Below are 10,646 nucleotides of genomic sequence, written 5' to 3' on the forward strand. Positions count from 1 at the left end.
ATGCCCAGAAGTCACGGAGGTTCTAATCCCCCGAGAGCCTCCAGAAGGGTGAGACTCATATTTTACACCATCTTGTGGAATTTCTGGCAATGTTTTTGACTTTTGGTGATCCAATAAAATCTTACCAGTGTATGGTACCCTCACCCTATGTTGTCTGAGTAGTGTTCTGCCCACGGGGAAGGAGTACGGGTATTCAATGGGATGAGCCAGGTCAGTGGATGAAAGCACCCACTAGCCCTCGTGTCTCCACACAGATTGCTGGCTTACAGAATAAGGGAGGGTTTACTGACATCAGAGCTACAGGGAGAAAGGAAAGCCAGACTTCTAAAATGGGCAAACCAAACAGCAGCACAATGAAAATACAATACTGCCTGTAGGATTCATAAATCATTGGGTATTGCTGCATTTGTAAGAAATTTGTTTATAAATGTTGGAGGCCACGTCTTCCTATTATTCCTATTATTCTTTGTGAAAAATTTTTTGTGGAAAAAATAACTTATTTTTTTTAGAGGAGTGTATTTTCCAAAAGGAGGTCACTTGTCAGGTCAGGGGTGTACTCATCAGTCATTGATTTACAAATTGTGCTGTCCATTTTCACCTGTTACCCTTGTGAAAGGGAAATATATGGGGCTAAAACAACATTTTCATTTAAAAAAACTACATTTTTAATTTCATGTCCCAATAAATAAAATACATTTTTGTAAAGCACTTGTGAATCACAACACTCCAAGTTGAATTCCTTGAGGAGTTTAATTTTCAATATGGGGGCACTTGTGAGAGGTTTCTGGTGTTTTGGCACCTTTGGGGTTCTGAAAATGTAATATGTCGTCCACATTCTGTTAGAGGCAGGTCTATTAAAGGCAGGTCCAGGCTGTGTGTCAGCCATTATTTTCTGTGTATGGGTCAAACCAAGCTGGGCAAACTGTGGCCTGTGGGCCACATCCAGCCCTTTGGCTATTCCAGTCCGGCCCGTGGACCGAGACAGCCAAAGGGCTTAAACACTGGCCCATGGGCCACACCATGTCCTCGTTCTCTGACTGTCCACCACCGCTGCCTGCTGCCACTGCATCCTCAGAATGCAGATAGCGGGGAATACATTGGTGGAAGGTGGAACCACCCATTTCTTCTTCCACCAATCAGCGTGTGCGACTGAGCCAACAGAAGCAATGACGTCACTTGATCTCGTCTGCTGCACAATGACAGTCAGTTAACTGGAGGCTGGAGGAGATCACCAAGGGAATGGGAGCGAGGTGATAATGTGTTTTTTTTTTTTTATATGTGTATGGGATGTTTGCATGTATTTAGGGGGCTATGTGAAGGCTGATACTGTATAGGAAGACTATATGGTAGCTCATACGGTATTTAAGAGACTATGGGGCCCGTCACACACAGCGAGATCGCTGATTTTGTGACACATCAGCAATCTCCAGCGATATCACTGTGTGTGACGGGGATCAGCGACCGGCCCCCCTGCCGGGTATCGCTGATCGTGTACAATCATCCCGGGCCATTTTTTGATCGTTGGTCTCCCGCTGGCCAGCACGCATCTCTGCGTGTGGCAGCGAGAGATCAGCGACGCTGGACGCTGGTTTCCAACGTAAACATCGGGTAACTAAGAGCCGTGCGGCTCTTGGATACCCGCTGTTTACCCCTAGATACCAGTGTGCACGCTGGTATCTAGGGTAAACAGCGGGTATCCAAGAGCCGTGCGGCTCTTAGATACCCGCTGTTTACATTGGAAACCAGCTTGATCGCTGGTCCAGATCACTGGAGGGGCTGTCTATATGATAGCTCACCAGCGATCAGCCTAACGATGTCCCAGCGATTCCATCCATGTCGGATCGTTGGTGGGATCGCTGGGACATCGTTATGTGTAACGGGGCCTTATGTTGGGGCTCATACTGTATTTGGAGGGCTATGTGGGTAGTCATACTGTATTTAGGTGCCTATCTTGGGGTTCATAATATTTATAGAGGGCTATGTGGGGCTCATGCTCTTTATAGGGTTTATGTGATGGCTTACATATTATATATTGAGACTATGTGGGGACTCATACTGTATGTAAGGTGCTATGTAGGGTCTCATACTGTATATAGAGAGGCTGTGAGTGCTCACAATATATACAGAGGGCTATGTGGGTGCTCAAACTGTATACAGTAAGCTTTGTGGGGACTCATTGGCTATAGAGAGGCTATGTTGGTGGTCATACTGTATATCGGGTATATTGGGGTCTCATATATAGAGAGGCTATGTGGGTGCTCACACTGTATACAGGGGGATATGTGGATCCTGACCCTGCATACAGGGGGCTATGTGTGGTCTCATACTGTAGAGAGGTTGTGGGTGTTCACACTACATACAAACAGCTATGTGAGTGCTCACAATGTATACAGGTAGATATGTGGCTGTTCATACTGTGTACAGTGGGGTATGTGAGGGCTCATACTGTATATAAAAGGGATGTGGGGGGGCTCACTGTGTCTAGGGGCCTGTGTTTGGGCTCTTACGGTATATAGGGGGTTGTGAGGGGGCTCATACGGCATATAGGGGGATGTCAGCATACTTAATTCTGCTCAATATTAAGTCATACTATTAATATTAAATAAAATAATTATAATTATTATGATTATATCAATATTGAGCAGAATTAATTTCAGCGTATTTGTTCGGCCCTCCACCATGGTCTCTCATGTGGCCCCTCAGAAAAATGAATTGCCCATCCCTGATTCAGACTCAACCCTGTGAGCCTGCTCCATACTCCCTCTGCCGACTTGCGCCATATATTTACATGTTGGTAAAGGGGGTTAAAGAACAATAAGGGCCTACAGAAGACCTTATTTTTTCTTTTCATATTCCAACAATCTCCTCCTTTGCTGATGGTCTTTGATAAAGTTTTGCCATTATTTTTAACTTGTACCTATTTCTTTTTAAGCACATCATATAACATACAATCACAATCACAAAGTTAATTATTTCTCTCCAATGTAGTAAAGTCAGAGAGTTTAAGCAAAAAGAAGCCATGTGAACTTATCTGCGACAGTGACGAAGACGAGCAGAACAACCAAGAGCAGAAAAGTAACACAGCTAGTTGCGAGGACAGTGAAGAAACGAAACTGGAGAAACTATTTCGCTATTTTGCAGGTTTTATTTCCTTTATACTTGAAACAGAAAACTGCAGAAAAGTAAGAAAAAAAATCTCTGTTGCCATGTACAGTATACTATTTCATTACAGTACATCTCTATTGCCAGTCAAAAGTTTGGACACACCTATTCATGCAGTGTTTTTTTGTTCTTATTGGAATCTGCACATTGTATGTTCAGACTGATGACATCAAAACCATGAAGGGACAAAAGAGAAACAAGGAGAAAAGAAACATGTGTAAAACAAACTAGAATATGTGTTAAACCTTAGATTCTGCAAAGTAGCAACTGCTTTACATACCCTTAACATTCTCTCAAGAAGTTTCATCAGGTACAGTGCGTTGTGAAAGTATTCGGCTCCCTGGAAATTTTCAGCCTTTTCCCACATATCACACTTCAAACATAAAGATACCAAATGTAAATTTTTGGTGAAGAATCAACAACATGTGGAACCCAATTGTGAAGTTGAACGAAATTTATTGGTTATTTTAAATTTTTGTGGAAATTCAAAAACTGAAAATTGGGGAGTGCAATATTATTCGTCCCCTTTAACTTAATACTTTGTTGCGCCACCTTTTGCTGCGATTACAGCTGCAAGTCGCTTGGGGTATTTCTCTATCAGTTTTGTACATCGAGAGACTGAAATTCTTGCCCATTCTTCCTTGGCAAACTGCTCGAGCTCAGTGAGGTTTGATGAAGATCGTTTGTGAACAGCAGTTTTCAGCTCTTTCCACAGATTCTCAACTGGATTCAGGTGTGGACTTTGACTTGGCCACTCTAAAGGTACTGTCACACTAAGCGATATCGCTAGCAATATCGCTATAACTTGTGACGTTATGGCGATATTGCTAGCGACATCGCTGTGTCTAATGCTTACCAACGAACGGCTCCCCCGCTGGTTATCGCTGATTGTGCAAGAACGTGCAGGACTGTTTTTCGTCGTCAGCTTCCTGCGGCGCTTCCTGTGGAGAAACGAGCGTGGAGCCGGGCGGGAGGACGCAGGATCGCCTAGTGTGACAGGTAAGTAGCGACCCCCGTCCCCAGCGATGTCGCTGGTGAGATCTGCCTGTGTGGCAGCTCACTAGCGACCACTTAGCGATGTACCAGCGATCCTGACCGCGTCATATCGCTGGTCGGGATCGCTGGTACATCACTAAGTGTGACAGTACCTTAACACCTGGATATGTTTATTTGTGAACCATTCCATTGTAGATTTTGCTTTTTGTTTGGGATCATTGTTTTGTTGGAAGACAAATCTCCATCCCAGTCTCAGGTCTTTTGCAGACTCCAACAGGTTTTCTTCAAGAATGGTCCTGTATTTGGCTCCATCCATCTTCCCATCAATTTTAACCATCTTCCCTGTCCCTGATGAAGAAAAGCAGGCCCAAACCATGATGCTGGCACCACCATGTTTGACAGTGGGGATGGTGTGTTCAGGGTGATGAGCTGTGTTGCCTTTACGCCAAACATATCGTTTGGCATTGTTGTCAAAAAGTTTGATTTTGGTTTCATCTGACTAGAGCACCTTCTTTCACATGTTTGGTGTGTCTCCCAGGTTGCTTGTGGCAAACTTTAAACAACACTTTTTATGGATATCTTTGAGAAATGGCTTTCTTCTTGCCACTCTTCCATAAAGGCCAGATTTGTGTAGTGTACAGCTGATTGCTGTCCTATGGACAGACTGTCAATAGCTGTAGATCAGCTGTAGATCTCTGCAGTTCATCCAGAATGATCAAGGGCCTCTTGGCTGCATCTCTGATCAGTCTTCTCCTTGTTTGAGATTAAAGTTTAGAGGGACGGCCGGGTCTTGGTAGATTTGTAGTGGTGTTATACTCCTTCCATTTCAATATGATCGCTTGCACAGTTTTCCTTGGGATGTTTAAAGTTTTGGAAATCATTTTGTATTCAAATCCGGCTTTAAACTCCTCCACAACAGTATCACGGACCTGCCTGTTGTGTTCCTTGGTTTTCATAAGGATCTCTGTGCTTCAAACAGAACCCTGAGACTATCACAGAGCAGGTGTATTTATACGGAGACTTGATTACACACAGGTGGATTATATTTATCATCATTAGTGATTTAGGACAACATTGGATCATTCAGAGACCCACAATGAACTTCTTGAGTGAGTTTGCTGCACTGAAAGTAAAGGGGCCAAATAATATTGCACGCCCCACTTTTCAGTTTTTGAATTTCAACAAAAATGTAAAATAACCAATAAATTTCGGTCAACTTAACATTTGTGTTCCACTTGTTGTTGATTCTTCACCAAAAATTTACATTTGGTATCTTTATGTGGGAAAAGGTTGAAAAGTTCCAGTGAGCCGAATACTTTCGCAAGGCACTGTAGTCACCTGGAATTGCTTTCCAACAGTCTTAAAGAAGTTCCCAAAGATGTTAAGCACTTGTCTGCTTTATATTCATTATCCGGTCCAATTCATAACAAACTATCTTCATTAAGTTGAGGTCAGGTGATTGTGGAGGCCATCAAGTGTGTATTTGAAATAAATCACCAACAGCGTCACCAGCAAAGCACCATCTCACCTCCCCCTTTTAGTTTCATGGTGGGCACCTCACATGTAGAAACCATCTAGTTATCTTTTCTACTTCTTGGAAGGCACATCGTTTGTTAACAAAAATCAAAAATTTTGATTAATCAGACCACATTACTGATTTCCACTGATTCAGTGTACAGTCTTTGTGTACTAGAACCAAACAAGTCTCTTCTTCTTGCTTGTGGCCCTCAGTAGTAGCATTTTTGTAGCAATTTTCTCATAAAGACCTGCTTCTCGTAGTCTTCTCTGGACACTTGATCTAGAGATGTTACCAGTGGTACTGTAAATTTGCGGTTTCTGATTGTAACATCTGTGCCAGTTTCAGCTCCGGCCGCTATGTGGTGCTGTTGTTGCAGGTGTTGCTTGACAGCATAAATCCTATATTATTCCTGGGACTTGTGGCTCTGGCCAGTCCAGAAGCAATGGAGTTATTTCTGTTCATTTGGCTTTCTAGCAGCTCTAAGCACTGGGTGGGGCTATTACGACATAAATCCCTGAGTCCTGAGTGCCAGTTGCCACCGTCACTCAATGCTTATAGTACCTGACTTTACCTGTGTGCTGTGCATCTGTTGTTTCTTCCGGACTTATCCTTTTCCAGACCTCGGCTTAACTTTTGACTACCCGATAGTTTTACGATTTTGGCCCTGACGTGATTTTGGCCTCTTGACTTTGACCCTGCTTGGCGATCATTTCTACCTATCGTTTTACACTTCCGCATGACAACCATCCCATGGTAGCAATCTTCTGTGCCCTTGTTGTAAAACCAGATCCTTGTACAGGGTTAAAGGGCATTGGGGTTTCTCTGCAATTTGCCAAGTTTATGGCTTATGCCAAGTCTGGACAAGGTAACCTGTTATGAATGGGTCGCGAAGGAGGATAGCAGGCCCAGGCTAAGCCATAGAAAACCAGAGAGGTAACAAATCTGCAGGTTGTTGGGCATCTAGGAAATAGCGACCACAATATTGTACAGTTTCACTTGTCTTTCACTAGGGGGACATGTCAGGGAGTCACAAAAACACTGAACTTTAGGAAGGCAAAGTTTGACCAGCTTAGAGATGCCCTTAATCTGGTTGACTGGGACAATGTCCTCAGAAATAAGAATACAGAAAATAAATGGTAAATGTTTAAGAACATCCTTAATAGGAACTGTAAGCGGTTTATACCTTGTGGGAATAAAAGGACAAGAAATAGGAAAAACCTAATGTGGCTAAACAAAGAAGTAAGAGGGGCAATTAACAGTAAAAAGAAAGCATTTAAACTACTAAAGCAGGATGGCACTGTTGAAGCTCTAAAAAACTATAAGGAAAAAAATTATTTATCTAAAAAAATAATTAAAGCTGCCAAAAAGCAAACAGAGAAGCACATTGCTAAGGAGAGTAAAACTAATCCCAAGCTGTTCTTCAACTATATCAATAGTAAAAGAATCAAAAGTGAACGTGTAGGCCCATTAAAAAATTGTGAGGAAAGTATGGTTGTAGATGATGAGGAAAAAGCTAATATATTAAATACCTTCTTCTCCACGGTATTCACGGTGGAAAATGAAATGCTAGGTGAAATGCCGAGAGACAAAGAAAACCCTATATTAATGGTCACCAATCTAATCCAAGAAGAGGTGCAAATCCGGTTAAATAAGATTAAAATAGATAAATCTCCGGGTCCGGATGGCATACACCCACGAGTACTAAGAGAACTAGGTAATGTAATAGACAAGCCATTATTTCTTATACAGTATTTAGAGACTCTATAGCGACTGGGTCTGTTCCACAGGACTGGCGCATAGCAAATGTGGTACCAATATTCAAAAAGGGCTCTAAAAGTGAACCTGGAAATTATAGGCCAGTAAGTCTAACCTCTATTGTTGGTAAAATATTTGAAGGGTTTCTGAGGGATGTTATTCTGGATTATCTCAATGAGAATAACTGTTTAACGCCATATCAGCATGGGTTTATGAGGAATCACTCCTGTCAAACCAATCTAAACAGTTTTTATGAAGAGGTAAGCTATAGACTGGACCAAGGTGAGTCATTGGATGTGGTATATCTTGATTTTTCCAAAACGTTTGATACTGTGCCACACAAGAGGTTGGTACACAAAATGAGAATGCTGGGTCTGGGGGAAAATGTGTGTAAATGGGTAAGTAACTGGCTTAGTGATAGAAAGCAGAGGGTGGTTATAAATGGTATAGTCTCTAACTGGGTCGCTGTGACCAGTGGGGTACCGCAGGGGTCGGTGTTGGGACCTATTCTCTTCAACATATTTATTAACAATCTGGTAGAAGGTTGGCACAGTAAAATATCGATATTTGCAGATGATACAAAACTATGTAAAGCAGTCAATACAAGAGAAGATAGTATTCTGCTACAGATGGATCTGGATAAGTTGGGAACTTGGGCCGAAAGGTGGCAGATGCAGTTTAACAATGATAAATGTAAGGTTATACACATGGGAAGAAGGAATCAATATCACCATTACACACTGAACGGTAAACCACTGGGTAAATCTGACATGGAGAAGGACTTGGGGATCCCAGTTAATGATAAACTTACCTGGAGCAGCCAGTGCCAGGCAACGGCTGCCAAGGCAAACATGATCATGGGGTGCATTAAAAGAGGTCTGGATACACATGATGAGAGCATTATACTGCCTCTGTACAAATCTCTGATTAGACCACACATGGAGTACTGTGTACCGTTTTGGGCACCGGTGCTCAGGAAGGATATAATGGAACCAGAGCGGGTACAAAGGAGGGCAACAAAATTAATAAAGGGGATGGGGGAACTACAATACCCAGAGATATTAGCAAAATTAGGATTATTTAGTCTAGAAAAAAGACGACTGAGGGGCGATCTAATAACCATGTATACGTATATAAGGGGACAATACAAATATCTCTCCGAGGATCTGTTTATAACAAGGAAGGTGACAGTCACAAGGGGGCATTCTCTGCGTCTGGAGGAGAAAAGGTTTTTCCACCAGCATAGAAGAGGATTCTTTACAGTTAGGGCAGTGAGAATCTGGAACTCCCTGCCTGAGGAGGTGGTGATGGCGAACTCAGTCGAAGGGTTCAAGAGAGGCCTGGATGTCTTCCTGGAGCGTAACAATATTGTATCTTACAGTTATTGCTAGGTTCTTTAGAAAGACGTAGATCTGGGGATTTATTCTGACAGAATTTTATAGGCTGAACTGGATGGACTAATGTCTTTTTTCGGCCTTACTAACTATGTTACTATGTTACTATGTAACTAAGCGGATGCAGACCCCTGATCCTGTCCACACAACTAGCAGTAGCCGTGGAGTGTACCTACGATGATCCTAGACGCCTCAGCACAGCCGGAGAGCTAACTAAGCCTAAAGCAAGAAAGGGGAAATCTAAACTGCCCCGGAGCAGACCCCAAAGGAATAGATAGCCCCCAAACATATATTGTCGGTGAGGCAAGATGAAAACACAAACGCAGTCAGAAAAATTGACTGAGCAAACGATGGGGCCCACACTGACTAGACAGGGCAGGAAAGAAAAGACACTGTCTGCAATTACGCAAAAAACCCTGCAAAAAGTCCAACACATCTGATGCACAAAAAACACAAGTCGCACGACTTCGCCCCCACTATATCAGCACTCTGGTATATTCTGAAAGCAAAGCAAAAAGAGACCAATATAACAGGGGACAAAACAAACTGGCACAAGCAGTAACATATGGGCGGTGATTCAGCACAGCCCCAGCCAGAGTTGGCTGACCCGCACAAAGCAGAGATAGACAAAACCAGATCAAATGCAAACAGAATAGCAAATGAATCACTTAGCTGAACCATGCAGGGAAGGAGCAGGGGACATCAGACCTCAGAAGGCACAGGAAGAAAATCACCAGCAGGGATACAGGGAGTTAGCTGTCTTAAATCCCAATCAGAAACCACAGATCTCCAATCGTCTTCCTGAATATCAGGTAGCAAGCCTCTGTCAATCAGATCAGCTCCACTACCTCCAGTAACCACCAGAGGGAGCCCAGAAAGAGAACTCGCAACCTCTCTGTCAATCTGACCAGCTCAACTACCTTCAGTAGTCACCAGAGGGAAGCCAAAGAGAATTCACAACAGTAACCTTTTTGAGTCACAGACGTGACATTTATCAACTTATCCTCTGCAGCAGAGGTCATTTTTAGTCTTACTTTCCAGGGTCGGTCCTCATGAGAGCCAGTTTTATCACAGTGATTGATGTTTTCATGACTACATTTGAAGATACCTTCAAGTTTGTATCAATTTTCTGGATTTTCTGACATTCACATAATAAAGCAATGATGGATTGTCAATTCGGTTTTCTTAGTTGAGTGGCTCTTGCGATTTCCTGGCTTAGACCAGTTTCAGAAGGCCTACTTTTACATAAAGGGATCACCTAAAATTAGTCACTGTTTATTAACATGCCGATAAGAGCATGCTACATTATAAAAACAAGAATTGTTTACATTAATAATCAGTGTCTAATTCTAGGTGATTGCTTTGTATGTACTTTTTTCTTCTCTTTATATCAACTGGGCATTTATTGGTATGCTTTGGGTTGATTCTGGTTTATTGAGTTTTGCCCTTTTTAATTTTCTCAAATACATTCATTTTTTCACCAAGGAACCAAGAAAAAGGTAGGTACTTAAAGAAATCTAAGGTTTAACACATATTCTCTTTGAACCAGTCACAGAAGAAGTAAGCAGGCTCCTTTCATCTTCTCGCCCAACCACTTGCACCAGTGACCCATTTCCGTCACATCTACTCCAGACACTTTCCCCTGCTGTCACCCCTCACCTAACTAAAATATTTAACCTCTCTCTCTCTTCTGGTATCTTTCCCTCCTCATTTAAGCATGCCATCATACATCCACTCCTTAAAAAACCATCCCTCGACCAAAACTGTGCCGCTAACTATAGACCTGTTTCTAATCTTCCCTTCATCTCTAAACTCCTGGA

General features: G+C 42.5%; 1 long non-coding RNA gene across 1 annotated transcript in view; it reads left to right on the forward strand.

The window, feature by feature from the left end:
- The window catches only part of LOC141085928 (uncharacterized), a 46,028-nt gene extending 42,893 nt beyond the window's left edge, over nucleotides 1-3,135 (forward strand). Inside the window, exon 3 of the long non-coding RNA XR_012231442.1 lies at nucleotides 2,989-3,135. This is a non-coding gene — a long non-coding RNA (uncharacterized lncRNA). The remainder of the gene's footprint in view (nucleotides 1-2,988) is intronic.
- The last annotated feature ends 7,511 nt before the right edge of the window (nucleotides 3,136-10,646 follow it).

The sequence above is a fragment of the Dendrobates tinctorius genome, unplaced genomic scaffold, assembly GCF_039654945.1.
Source record: "Dendrobates tinctorius isolate UK_male_01 unplaced genomic scaffold, ASM3965494v1 ptg000007l, whole genome shotgun sequence".
In the NCBI taxonomy this organism is placed as follows: domain Eukaryota; kingdom Metazoa; phylum Chordata; class Amphibia; order Anura; family Dendrobatidae; genus Dendrobates; species Dendrobates tinctorius.